This window comes from Octopus sinensis, linkage group LG19, assembly GCF_006345805.1.
Source record: "Octopus sinensis linkage group LG19, ASM634580v1, whole genome shotgun sequence".
NCBI classification, from domain to species: Eukaryota; Metazoa; Mollusca; class Cephalopoda; order Octopoda; family Octopodidae; genus Octopus; species Octopus sinensis.
In genome coordinates this window covers 45,006,633-45,020,607 of record NC_043015.1, presented here as the reverse complement: position 1 = coordinate 45,020,607, position 13,975 = coordinate 45,006,633, and the positions used below count along the sequence as shown (strand labels likewise).

Genomic DNA, 13,975 nt, shown 5'->3' with positions numbered 1-13,975 from the left:
TCAACATGTTTCTAAATATACACTTTATGATGCTTGTCTTCTATGTTCTGTGCATTTGTTTATCAGAGCTTTATATTTTGGTATTGTAGGATACAGGTTTCTAATCTACACTTGGGATCAGCCATCCCCACATATATTCTTGGAGGATCTTTTTGGTTTGACCGGCAAATTTTTAAAATAATTTCTATGTAACTAAAAAATTTTAAACTTCGTATACTGGTAGAATGTGTTTATAACACATCTTTTTCTCTTGGCTTTCTTGAGAAAATTTATTTACATTTCTGAAGAAAAAAGGTACCCTTCCCCCACCCCTAACCCTAACCTTAACCCTAACCCTAACTCTAACCCTAACCCTAAAACAGATTGAAATGCAATAGATCGATACTAGGGTCATAATTATGGGTGGACACTAAAAAGGGAATGGTTTGTTATTCAGCATTGTTTACGAGTGACCCCTCGAAATAGTAGGGATATTTTCATGTGACACCGCAAAAAATTGCTGTTGACAGACTTCGGCAGATATTGTTTTCACCTCAATAGACGGTCATTGATTGGTTGAAATTGCCGAAATGCAAGAGATTAATGACCAAATATCTTACAAACTACAGAATTTTCTCAAGAAAGCCAAGAGAAAAAGATGTTTTATGTAACACATTCTACCAGTATACGAAGTTTAAAAGTGTTTAGTTACAAAGAAATTATTTAAAAAATCTGCCGGTCAAATCAAAAAGATCCTTTCTGGACAACTAAAGGTCCGATACCTTTGTCTGGTTCCTCTGGGGTTGGTGTCTATGTTTGTTTTTTGATTTTTTTAATCTCTTTGGTTGTATTGTTTTCATAATGGATTTTTCTTTATAGTTTTCTCTGAATGAATTTTTCTTCTCCCCATTTGGTAAATTCTTTTCTATAGTCATAGTTTTTTTTGACTCTTGTTGTCACTTTGTTTGGAGATGTCAGGAGTGGCTGTGTGGTAAGTAGCTTGCTAACCAACCACATGGTTCCGGGTTCAGTCCCACTGCGTGACATCTTGGGCAAGTGTCTTCTGCTATAGCCCCGGGCCGACCAATGCCTTGTGAGTGGATTTGGTAGACGGAAACTGAAAGAAGCCTGTCGTATATATATATGTGTGTGTGTCTGTGTTTGTCCCCCTAGCATTGCTTGATAACCGATGCTGGTGTGTTTACGTCCCCGTCACTTAGCGGTTCGGCAAAAGAGACCGATAGAATAAGTACTGGGCTTACAAAAAGAATAAGTCCCGGGGTCGAGTTGCTCGACTAAAGGCGGTGCTCCAGCATGGCCGCAGTCAAATGACTGAAACAAGTAAAAGAGTAAAAGAAAAAAGAGAGTAAGCTTGACTGCATCAATTGTTTTGACTTTTTCTTCATGCTGTACTTTTCATTATTGGAGAAGAAATATTTCTTGCTTCCAGACAGCATAATACCAAGTTTTGCATGTATTGTTGTTTTGTCCAGTTTCTTATCTATTACTAGCAGTATTGCCCGGCGTTGCTCGGGTTTGTAAGGGAAATAACTATATAAGCATTTTTAGAGAGTTACTTCCCTTATAGATGACAATTCGGGCTTTCTTAGCCATTTCTGTTTTGGTGTCTTCAAGCCATGAAGTCGTTGCTCTAAAAGTGCGCTGGTCTCCTTGACAACGCTTTACGACGTTGATTTCCTTACACTCCCTTCCCCACAGGTTCACGAGGGAGGGAAGAAGGGGAAGAACCAAACAGGTGCAGGTGTGACCATGGACGCCAATTCCGCCGCCATCGACACACGAATAATTATGCATTAAAATGGAATAAAAAATGATGTTAAATTATTTTTAAAATCGTAGACTCAGCGTAGACGCGCGCTAATACTCAGACGGGCTCGATATGAATCACGACTATAAGATACCCGAATTTGGTTAAACTGCACCGCAAAATGTGGGAGTAGTTAGGAATCTAAATCGAAGGGGACAGACACTCACACAACTACAGTTTTATATATATAGATTTCTTTAATAAGGAATTTTCTAGGGAGGATTGAGTTTTCTTTGCTTCACCAATTTTGGCCAATGTTGGCCCTGTTGCCACATTGAATGCATTTCCAATATTATTCTTTACTCTTTTACTTGTTTCGGTCATTTGACTGCGGCCATGCTGGAGCACCGCCTTTAATCGAGCAACTCAACCCCGGGACTTATTCTTTTGTAAGCCCAGTACTTATTCTATCGGTCTCTTTTGCCGAACCGCTAAGTGACGGGGACGTAAACACACCAGCATCGGTTGTCAAGCAATGCTAGGGGGACAAACACAAACACACAGACACACATACATATATATACATATATATACATATATACGACGGGCTTCTTTCAGTTTCCGTCTACCAAATCCACTCACAAGGCTTTGGTCGGCCCGGGGCTATAGCAGAAGACACTTGCCCAAAGTGCCACGCAGTGGGACTGAACCCGGAACCATGTGGTTGGTTAGCAAGCTACTTACCACACAGCCACTCCTGCGCCTATGCATGCTTACATTGATTTAAAAGCTTGTTCCAGAGTTGTATGCACATTTTGCTTTGACGGTTAATGGCGACCAAACTGAGGCTAGGATCGAGCTGAAAATTGGCAGGGATACTAAATGCGTGGTTACCTTGGATCGTAGGGCGACCTGCTGTGCTTGAGGAGACCTATTGAGTCAAGTACATCACCATCAACATCAAAAATCACAAATGGAAATTGTAGTTGTGATACCTGTACCAGTGGCACGTAAAAAGCACCCACTACACTCACGAAGTGGTTGACGTTAGGAAGAGCATCTGGCTGTAGAAACACTGCCAGATCAGACTGGAGCCTGGTGCAGCCTCCTGGCTTCCCAGACACCGGTTCAACCGTCCAACCCATGCTAGCATGGAAAACAGACGCTAAATGATGATGATGATGATAGATACATACATACAAACATACACATAAACAGACACACACATACACACGCATATACACACACGCTCACACATCTGTATATACACAAACACACATTCAAAGCCTGATCAATAAGTATTCAGATTGTTGCCATAGTAACGAAGCTAAAGCATGTAGAGTGAAGCTGCTTGGCACTGTTTGACCTTTAACTCTGCTGTGCACGCACACTAAGTTTTAACATTCTAGCTCACTTCTGCTGTGTACAGCAGTGTTTGGAAGGAAGGTGTGTAGCGTGTGATCATTGCATTGACCTCAACAAAGGAAGCTGTCATGGCGATACCTGCTCAGAGGCTTACACAAAGTTGCAGAAAGTGTATGGAGAGGAGTGTATGAGTCACACACAAGTATACAAGTGATTCAGATATTTCCAAGATAGCTGAAAAAATGTCAATATTGACAAATGTTCTGGGAGACCTGCAATCAGTAGAACTGATAAAAACATCACAAATGTGCAAGCAGCTGTGACAGGAAATCATTGAATCATCACCACCTGTGAGTTATCAGAGGATGTGCAGATTACTTGCAGTTAAATTTAGTCCTTTATCACTGAAGATTTCAGTACGAAATGCATGTCTGGCAAGATTTGTGCCAAAACTGCTTTCAGCTGACCAAAAAGACACTCGGGTTTCAGTTGCACAAATTCTCCTTGAATGTGTTGAGAACGATGAAAGCTTTTTGAAAACCTTGCAGATGCCCCTGAGCAGGTATTGCTAAGCTTTTGGCAAAATTTGATGCAGATTCTCTGCTCAACTTTCTCTGTCATGGTCAATGGGATGATCACATGCTACACACCTTCCTTCCAAGCCCTGCTGTAAACAGTAGAAGTGTGCTAGATCATTAAAACAGCAGAGTTCAAAGTCAATCTGTACCAAGTGACTTCACTCTGCATACTTTAGCTTCGTTACTATAGCAACAGTCCATATACTTATCGATCAGACCATGTATATATGTATATACACACACTCATATATATATATATAATATATATATATATACATACATATATATATATATATATTATATATATATATATATATATATATATATATATATATATATATATATTTTATATTTCCATGTCTAGTTATATTTGCAATATATTATGTATAATGTCATTGCTATTATGTAATGGTTTAATAAAGTATTGATTGGGTATTATCTGATGGTTGATAATTGATTTAGGTATGTTTCTCCATTTTCTCATTTTGTATATATATATATACACACAAACACACACATATATATATATATACAAATGATTCAGACGTTTCCAAGATAGCTGAAAAAATGTCAGTATTGACGAATGTTCAAAATGTGACTGCGAGTGTACCGTTGGCGATTTATTTTTTTCCTCTGTCTTCCCTTCTTTGGATCTTTCCTTTTCCTTGTTTCTGACGAAGAGCTCCGCTCGAAACGTTAAACCCTCCTTCTTTCCTGAGCGTCCAATAATACTATACTTGTTCCACGTCCTCGTGTTGTTGTGTTTTCTCTTTGTGTTTTCATGTTTGAATTAACTATATATATATATATATATATATATATATATATATATATATATATAATTTTGAGAAAAACCTCTATTAAGCAATTCAATAGTGATAGATGTTATTCACACCATATAGAAAAATATTGAATATACTATAAAAACTTTCTGAAAATCAATAAAGTACAATACTTTATTGATTTTCAGAATAAGGTTTTTATAGTATATTTATTTTTTTCTATATGGTGTGAATAACGTCTTTCACTTAATAGAGGTTTTTCTCTAGATTATATACATATATTATATATTGTGAAATTTGATTTAGAGTTGCTAAATTGAATATTTCCCTGTAAGTTTGGAATTATATTCCCTACTATTATATATATATATATCTTTATATATATAAAACTGAGAATGTGTGTCTGTCTGTCTGTGTGTTTCCCTAAAACTTGAGAACTACACAACCAATTTCATTCAAATTTTACACATGCCTTACTTAGGGTCCATGTAGTTTCATGGGCAAAAAAAAGTTCAACTTCTTACCTAGAGCGAGCCCATAGCAATATCATATTTTCTCCACTATTTCAGTATTACGTGTTAAAAGTGAAACAAAAACAATTCTCTATTTTATGTCAGATACTTTCACTTTAACAATAAAAATAATAATAATAGCAATTGAATTATATGTAGTAAGTAATAATTAAAATCAAACTAAAGTATAATATAATCGTAACATCAAAAAGTAAAAATAGCAATTGGTATAAAATTGCATCAATGACTTGAAAAGACTATTGTCTATAAAGTATACAATGTAGAGAAAAAAGAAGATTTGAACACATGGAGGAAAGCACTTTCGAAAAGTGTCTTGGTGCGACTATGAAACATATCTAATCAGAGGCGGTAAATTTGCCACAATAGAAGCAAGGTTCGAGTCAATGGAGCGTGCAAGGGAGTACTCGACTCGCACTTGCAAAGTGAAAATATTTTATTTTTACCTTTATATCTGGGACGTAGGACTTCCCGGAAAAAAATTTAAAATGTCCCCCCCCACCGGAAGTAGAGGTAGGCTGGATTGTAGCCACACTTCTATACAAGAGGGAGGACAAGATACAATTGATCGAAATTACAGGAGACGGGCTAACAATTTCAGTCTCTTATATATTTTGAGTATTGTTATCACTAGCGATATCAAGATATAACTTTGTATTTTGTATTTAATGTGTAGATGTATATATATAGATGTACATGTAATATGTACACATATATATACACATATATACATGCACTAGCACTATGACCCGGCAACGATGGGTCTTTAATGCTAATATATATATATATATATATATGGTCATACCATAGATAATGTGAGTTTTTTATACTTCTTTTATTTTACAAAATTAAGACAAAGTTCTTTAATCTAAAATATACTTTTTTTTAATCTAAAAAATTCTACCATGCTCTTCCATCTAACTGGTTGACTTACAAGATCCCTCTTCCAGAATTCACTTGTCTGTGATGAAAAATACTCCTCTAGTACTGTTCTGACCTTGTCTACAGAATTCATATCTTTTCCATCCAAATGATTTTGAAGACTGTGGAATAAATGATAATCAGATGGGGCAATGTCCGGTGAATATGGTGGGTGGGGCATCATTTCCCTTTCAAACTGCTCCAGCCTTTGGAATATCATCCTCACTGTGAGCATTATCCTGATGGAAGAAAACCTTTCGTCATGAAACCAAAGATGGTTGTTTTTCTTCTAGTGCTGACTTAAGCCACTCAAGCTGCTCGCAGTAGATCTCCTTTGTTATCGTTTGATTTGGGTCTAAAAGTTCAAAGTTGCCCAAAACCTTTCATATCCCACCAAACAGATAACAACACATTATGTGGGTGAAGTCTTTCTTTAGCCTGGGGTTCTGTTGTTTCTCCATTCCCTACCCACTGTCTTTGGTGCTTGACATTTTTATAGAGAACCCATTTCTTGTCACCAGTTGCTATTTGGTCCAAAAATGGTTCATTCATGAGACATGACAGCAAAGAAGAGCACACATTCACTCTCTGCATGCAACTAGACTTGGAAAGTTCATGAGGAACACATTGACCCAATTTTCTGAGTTTCCAATGACATATATATGTCAATGAATGGTTGAGTGACCCAATCCAAGCTTCTCTGATAGTTCCTCAACAGTTACAATGGGATTTTGTTTCACCAGGGTTTGCAAGTCATCCTCATCATGCTCTATAGATCTTGCAGGACGAGGTTTCTCTTCTAGACTGTAGTTACCAGCTTGGAATTTCTGGAACCACAGTTGACACTGGTTTACACTTATTGTCTGATCCCCGTATACTGCACTAACATTCTCCACACTTTCCGCTGCATTCTTGCCTTTATTGAACTCATCATCATCATCATTTAGCGTCCGCTTTCCATGCTAGCATGGGTTGGACGGTTCAACTGGGGACTGTGAGGCCGGAAGGCTGCACCAGGCCCAGTCTGATCTGACAGTGTTTCTACGGCTGGATGCCCTTCCTAACGCCAACCACTCCGTGAGTGTAGTGGGTGCTAAAGCAAAATATTGAACTCATAAGTAAACTATACCAAGTGCCCCGGCAGCAGCATCACAGCCACAACTTCACACATGGCATGTACCACAACTGGCTCTGCATCATCGCTGCAACTTCTCGATGCAGTATATCAACTATCGTGTACAATTGACTACGAACTGGTATTTAACCTTCTTGTACCTACGAATTTACTCCTCACTTTGATCGCTATAGATCCTTTCACTTCCTCTTCTTCATTGCCATCCTTATATGTTCTTAACACACATATGTCTATGCCCACATACGCATACATCTGGTTCTTTTGACGGTCTGTTTATTATTCTATATATATGATGCACACACAATCACACATACTCATTTACTTGTTTTAGTCATTTGACTTTGGCCATGCTGGAGCACTGCCTTTAGTCGAGCAAATCGACCCTGGGACTTATTCTTTATAAGCCCAGTACTTAGTCTATCGGTCTCTTTTGCCGAACCGCTAAGTGACGGGCACGTAAACACACCAGCATCGGTTGTCAAGCAATGCTAGGGGGACAAACACAGACACACACACATACATATATATATATACATATATACGACAAGCTTCTTTCAGTTTCCGTCTGCCAAATCCACTCACAAGGCATTGGTCAGCCTGGGGCTATAGCAGAAGACACTTGCTCAAGATATCACGCAGTGGGACTGAAGCCAGAACCATGTGGTTGGTTAGCAAGCTACTTACCACACAGCCACTCTTGACATGTTAACATCTCAATAAATCTTCTCTTAATCATTCTATCTGGTTGTGTCTCATATTTCCCTCTGGCACATATATGCATTGTTCTATTTATATTCATTGTATTGGGGAGCCATTCTTGTCACCTCGCTTCGCTTCGCATGGACGTTACAAATTGGTGACCTGTTCCAGCTCCTTGAAACTACAAGACAATTATAATGGAAGAAGGAGATACTCCACAGGTATCATAAACCTTCCATTCCATTATACCTATTTCTTTACTACCCACAAGGGGCTAAACACAGAAGGGACAAACAAGGACAGACAAAAGGATTAAGTCGATTACATCGACCCCAGTGCGTAACTAATTATACCTTGTTCCTCTTTTTCCATTTTTATTATAGGAATTTAGATAAGCTGATATGTATACACCAACATTAGCACGTACACACAGACAGAGGATCAAGCACACACACACACACACACACACACACACACAGAGGAACAAGAACACACGCACGTATAACCCATTAGCTTTCTCCTCCTCCCATTTCGTCAACTGACAGTTGACAAGTCAACGTGCTTTTCACGGAAGGAGCCGGTTTCAATGTTTTGTTTTGTCGAGTCAAATCGAAAGAACACCATGATAATTAATTATTGTTCTTGCTTTTCTCAAGGATATCAGCGCCGTGATGGTTATCATCCGGAATTGAAACCTGATCACGGATCCGATAGGCAGGAGTGAAAAAAACCATAAGGCCTGATCAATGCCTACTGAATATTATTACAATTGTAATAGTAGTAGTGGATAGAAAGGCTATTTACTGAAGTTAAACCATATATTAAATTATTTATATGTATTATTACAACTAACAACAGTTATTGCTATATTTTAGTTTAATTTCACTTTCTTATTAAACAACGGTAAAGAAAAGCATGCATTTATTTCCAATAGCTGACCACAATTATAACCGTAAGCTCCAGTGTATACTAGGTTAACGTCGCTTAATCCTTGGTCAAAAGCAATTAAGCTTTCTTCATATTAAAACGAAGAAAATGACGCTACCGTCTTGACCAAGCATTATATCTGATATTGAAATAACGACAGCAATCAACGTCAAGGCTGGAACTAAATTACATTTGTCTCCTAATCAAGAACTACTCCCTTTTATCCATTAAGAATATCTCCATGTGTTATAGTAAGTCCCTTGTATTATTATAGGCCCATATCTCTGTTATAGAAACAGGCAATGATCATCATCATCATTGTATTATTAATAACGATAATTATAATTATGAAATAATTATTCGTCTATAAAAATATAATTAACAGGTTTTTAATTCAACATTTTGATTAATCTGAAATGTAATAAGAAAAACAAATACAAATTATTGTATTTAATCGAATAAGAGCTATCGTGAATGATGTCTTATTTTCTTTTACATTAATGTGTATAGCTTATGGTACCTTAATATAAATATCGATTAGATAATATTTAATTACCACGAACAAGTGCCTTCTTTTAGCAAGCTACTATAACGTGTCATACCATCAACATAGGTAGGGCTCCACCCACCCACTACTGTGATTTAGATGAAATTACTTACACACACATACACACCCATATTAAATTTCCTTCAGTTTTTAAATACTAATGCTAATAAATCTTAACAGTGCTGAAAAATAATACAATCAACAAGAATAAAATTACAGTTGATGCAAAACTTTAAATTTTCTTATCAAATTATTCCTAAAAAAAATTTTTCCATTGATTTTATTTTTTCACTCTTATTATAATTCTAGTTTCGAAACTTTTTCACATTTCAAATATACGATGAGGCAGAAACAATTTTTCACTTTTTTCTCTCTAGTAACATCGTTTTTTCAGTCACCTCAAGGATTTTGGGGGACTTATATATACGAATCGTCATTGTCAACTCATATATACGAACCGTCGTTGTCAACCGTTTGCAAAAGAAGTGCAAATAATTTCACAAAAAAAAAAAAAAAAAAATCAATTTCATTCAAAATGTTATCAAATATATTTGCTAAACAGTATTCAGCTGAAAAGCATTTCGCAATTGCGATTGCTTTCATCCTTTATTCTAACGAATAAAGATGGGTAATTAATTTATCTTCTTCGAAGCCATAGCATTTATTGATTTTTTTTTGATCGTTTTTATTTTCATATTGTTGTTGCTTTTCTTTATAGCAACATGCTTTATTTATATATTTTTACTCCTTCCTTTATTTATCTTTCTAATTTTACTCCTCTCACACACAACCTTTTAGTAATAAAATCTTATTATCGGGAAGAATATCAATTGCAAGATAATAATAATAATAATAGTAATTATAATAATTTATTTGTTATCTATCATAATTTGTAACACTCGAATCACTGGCCAAATATATTTGTAGCGAGCAAATCTTCTTATTTAGACGAATATATATATATATATGTGTATGTGTGTGTATATATATATATATATATATGTATGTGTGTATATATATATATGTATGTATATATATGTATGTATGTATATATGTATGTATGTGTGTATATATATATATATGTATGTATGTGTGTATATATATATATGTATGTATGTATATATGTATGTATGTGTATATATATATATATATATGTATGTATATATGTATGTATGTGTGTATATATATATATATATGTATGTATGTGTGTATATATATATATGTATGTGTATATATATATATATGTATGTGTATATATATATATATATATATATATATATATATATATATATATGTATGTGTATATATATATGTATGTGTATATATATATATGTATATATGTATGTATGAAAGACAGAAGGTGTTCAGAATGCTGGATGGTTGTAAAAATATATATTTATTTACATATCACAAATTTCTTAAGCGCTAATATGAAGAAATAATATGTGATATGTAAATAAATATATATTTATTTCCAGCATTCTGAACACCGTTTTTCTTTCATATGTATTAAATCTGTCCATCATCCCCCAATACTTCCAACATATATATATGTATATGTACATATATATACATCTGTGTGTATATGTCATACAGCTGGAACTTATTTCATGGATGGCAGAATTGTGAAAGGTGAAATAGACCCTTCGACAGAGTTTGAACTCGGAGCGTAAAGGGACGTAACTAATAACCGGAAGGCACTCTGCGTAACCTTTCAGTTCCTGGTATTCCATCGTCCCAATACGAATTTAAAACACAACGATTAAATCTCGGTTGAGTAGCTTATAATAAGAACGTATCCTTGTTGTATTATGTGCACGACACGAAACTATACGTATAAAAATTCGATTCGCAGAATTTGAACGGCGTAATGAATCGAGGAACGAGAATGTAATTCGGGGAAAAAAAAAAAGAAAAGTAATATAAAGAATAAAAAAACCACCGGTCGCCGAAACGAAAATCAGGAAAAAGGGCCAGGTAATAACTGAAAACTATTTTCTTTATCGTCGATTTATATTAAATTTAAAATTCTACCTTAGATTTAATAATTCCAATGCTTGGAACATGTTTTTTCTCTTAAATATATACACATAAACATATGCGAACTGCATTGCCCTGTGTTCACCGAGAATCTGCCAACTTTTGGGGCCAGTTTTCTTTGTATTCGAACCAGATTTTCCCCTAATTAGACTCACTATTAATTCATTTGTTTGGGCGTCGATCTAAGAGTTCATTATTTCGTGACCCATTCGTCTTTAAAATAACTTCCTGAAAGCGGTGCGATTGATGCTTGTATGCACGCATCCCTTACTCAAGTGTTTGAGTGTTTCCGCTGGTTTGAAATGAAATCCTTCAACGCACAACCAAAAATTAGATGGATAACTACTATGTTATTAACACTACCATATTATTATCACCATGATCATCGTGATCATAATCATAACGATCATGATCATCGTCGTCGAAGACACGCTTGAAATGATACTAATGTTTTCTCGCGAAGTTACCGCAACAAAATGTCTCTATCGGATTTTGATCGATCATTAACTAGTTGCTGCCTATAATTCTCAAGAAATTGGTTTGGATCAATACTTCACAATGTTTTAATGATTAGCTTACGAAGGTATTTCATTGTCTTGACAAAACTTGCTTCAGAAAGATGTTCTAAACACACTGTAAAGTGAAACCTTAAGTTTTTTGTCTGCTATTGCCTAAAACCGAGAGACCCTCGCATATGCAGTTCGAGTTGTATCGAAAAGTTTAACATTTCTGATAATTTTTTTTTCAACATATTTTATCACTTATTTGGATGCAGTTCTTTTGACGTTTTGCTGGTAAAACTAAAATGTTATTGTTTAATCTGTATCAAACAAACCTGTTATCAAAAGCATTCCGGCTGGGACCATCTTCTCTTTGTAGAATTAACTATGACTAAATCAGCTAATGTATCCATTAAAAAAAATATATAATTATTTTTTAAGGGTGTAAATTGGGGGGTTAGATTTGGCTGTTGTTTCTAGCAAATATTGTTGTGTGCTTAAGATGTAAGCTTCGCAATTGAGTGGTTTTGCTTTCGATCCCACTTCACGGTTCCCTGGGCAAGCGTCTTCTCATTTATACCATAGTCTCAGGTCCACCAAAACCTTATGAGTGAAATTTGGGCACCCTTTCATTATGAATGAGTATATAAAAGGACCGTCGAGGAAGTGAAAAATTGATAACCGACTGGAAAATGAGGCAAGATTCCCCACCCCCACAAAAACCCCCACCCTTTTTTAAAACTTTTTTTTTCGACACAAACCCCGCTTTTCGGCTACGGGAAATACGAATCTGTCAAAAAATTTGGAAAAAATCGACATTTCTAAATTACCACCTCACCTCCCATTTCCTTAATTTTTAACTTTTTTCAGAAATTTTTCTCAAAATATGCCGAAAAATGCGGAGATTATGATTCTGAAAAAATTTCCAAAAATCTTTGTAAAATTTTTTTAAAGAATTTTTTTTCTTTTCTAAACATTTCTGTGCTTACGGTTAGGGTTTTAGGCTTAGTGTTGCGGAAAAAGTCAAAATTGAAAAAGTTGGTGGGGAAAGGGGGAATTTTTCCCAATGCCGATTCTTGGCAAAAATAATTTTTTAAATAAACAAATTTGGGAGAAAATGGGGAGTGGAGCACAGAAGTCTTTTCCAGAGAATTATCAAAGCTTGCATGAAATGCTGAAACAAAAGCAAAATCATTTATGTTCATAATTGTGTTTACTTCAGTTTTAAGAAAGGAAAGAAATAACATGTTTAATAAGAAACAACTTTTCTTAAAAAGTTTAATTTTTAAGGTGCAGTGATGGGTAATAATAGCAATACTTGAGTTAATTTTAAAATCATGTTTATTGCAAGAACACCAACCACCTTCAGTTTACTCAGAACTATTTGATTAAAGCATCATTAGGATAAAAACTGAAAGTTTTCTGAGCAAAGATTTATCTCTCAGCTGTTACACACTATAGCATTAGAACCAAATACCTGTTCTTAAAAGTTTCTTGGACTCTCTCTCTCTCTTTTACTCTTTTACTTGTTTCAGTCATTTGACTGCGGCCATGCTGGAACACCACCTTTAGTCGAGCAAATCGACCCCGGGACTTATTCTTTGTAAGCCCAGTACTTATTCTATCGGTCTCTTTTGCCAAACCGCTAAGTGACAGGGACATAAACACACCAACATCGGTTGTCAAGCAATATCGGAGGGACAAACACAGACACACAAACATAAACACACACACTTATATATATACATATATACGACAGGCTTCTTTCAGTTTCTGTCTACCAAATCCACTCACAAGGCATTGGTCGGCCCGGGGCTATAGCAGAAGACACTTGCCCAAGATGCCATGCAGTGGGAATGAACCCGGAACCATGTGGTTGGTTAGCAAGCTACTTACCACACAGCCACTCCTGTGCCTATATATTAATAATTGACTGATATCAATAATTGACAAGTCCTCTGATTCACAGGAAATCATTAATGTGAAATGGAAGCATTTCAGTATATCATTGATCTTTGGTGCACACCAAAAGTTATTGATGAGGTGATGAAATATGTACAGAAGTATTGATTGAGATTAGATTTCCGTGAAAAACTGAACACATTATCCTTTATACCTTTAACATTAAAACTGGTAATTTCTGGCCCAAATATGCCTCCTGTTTTATGTTCAAACTGGCCAGATCCAGCATCTCATACCTACCC

General features: G+C 35.6%; 1 protein-coding gene across 3 annotated transcripts in view; it reads left to right on the top strand.

Moving 5' to 3' along the window:
• Window positions 1-10,907: 10,907 nt before the first annotated feature.
• Window positions 10,908-13,975, top strand: part of LOC115221971 — a 38,973-nt gene continuing 35,905 nt past the window's right edge. For 2 of the 3 annotated variants that reach the window (XM_036511413.1, XM_029792069.2), the window contains exon 1: window positions 10,908-11,208. The gene's annotated coding sequence lies outside the window, so the exon portion shown is untranslated. Of the gene's footprint in view, window positions 11,209-11,371; window positions 11,855-13,975 lie in introns of those variants that run through there. The other variant, XM_036511412.1, reaches the window with a different exon arrangement.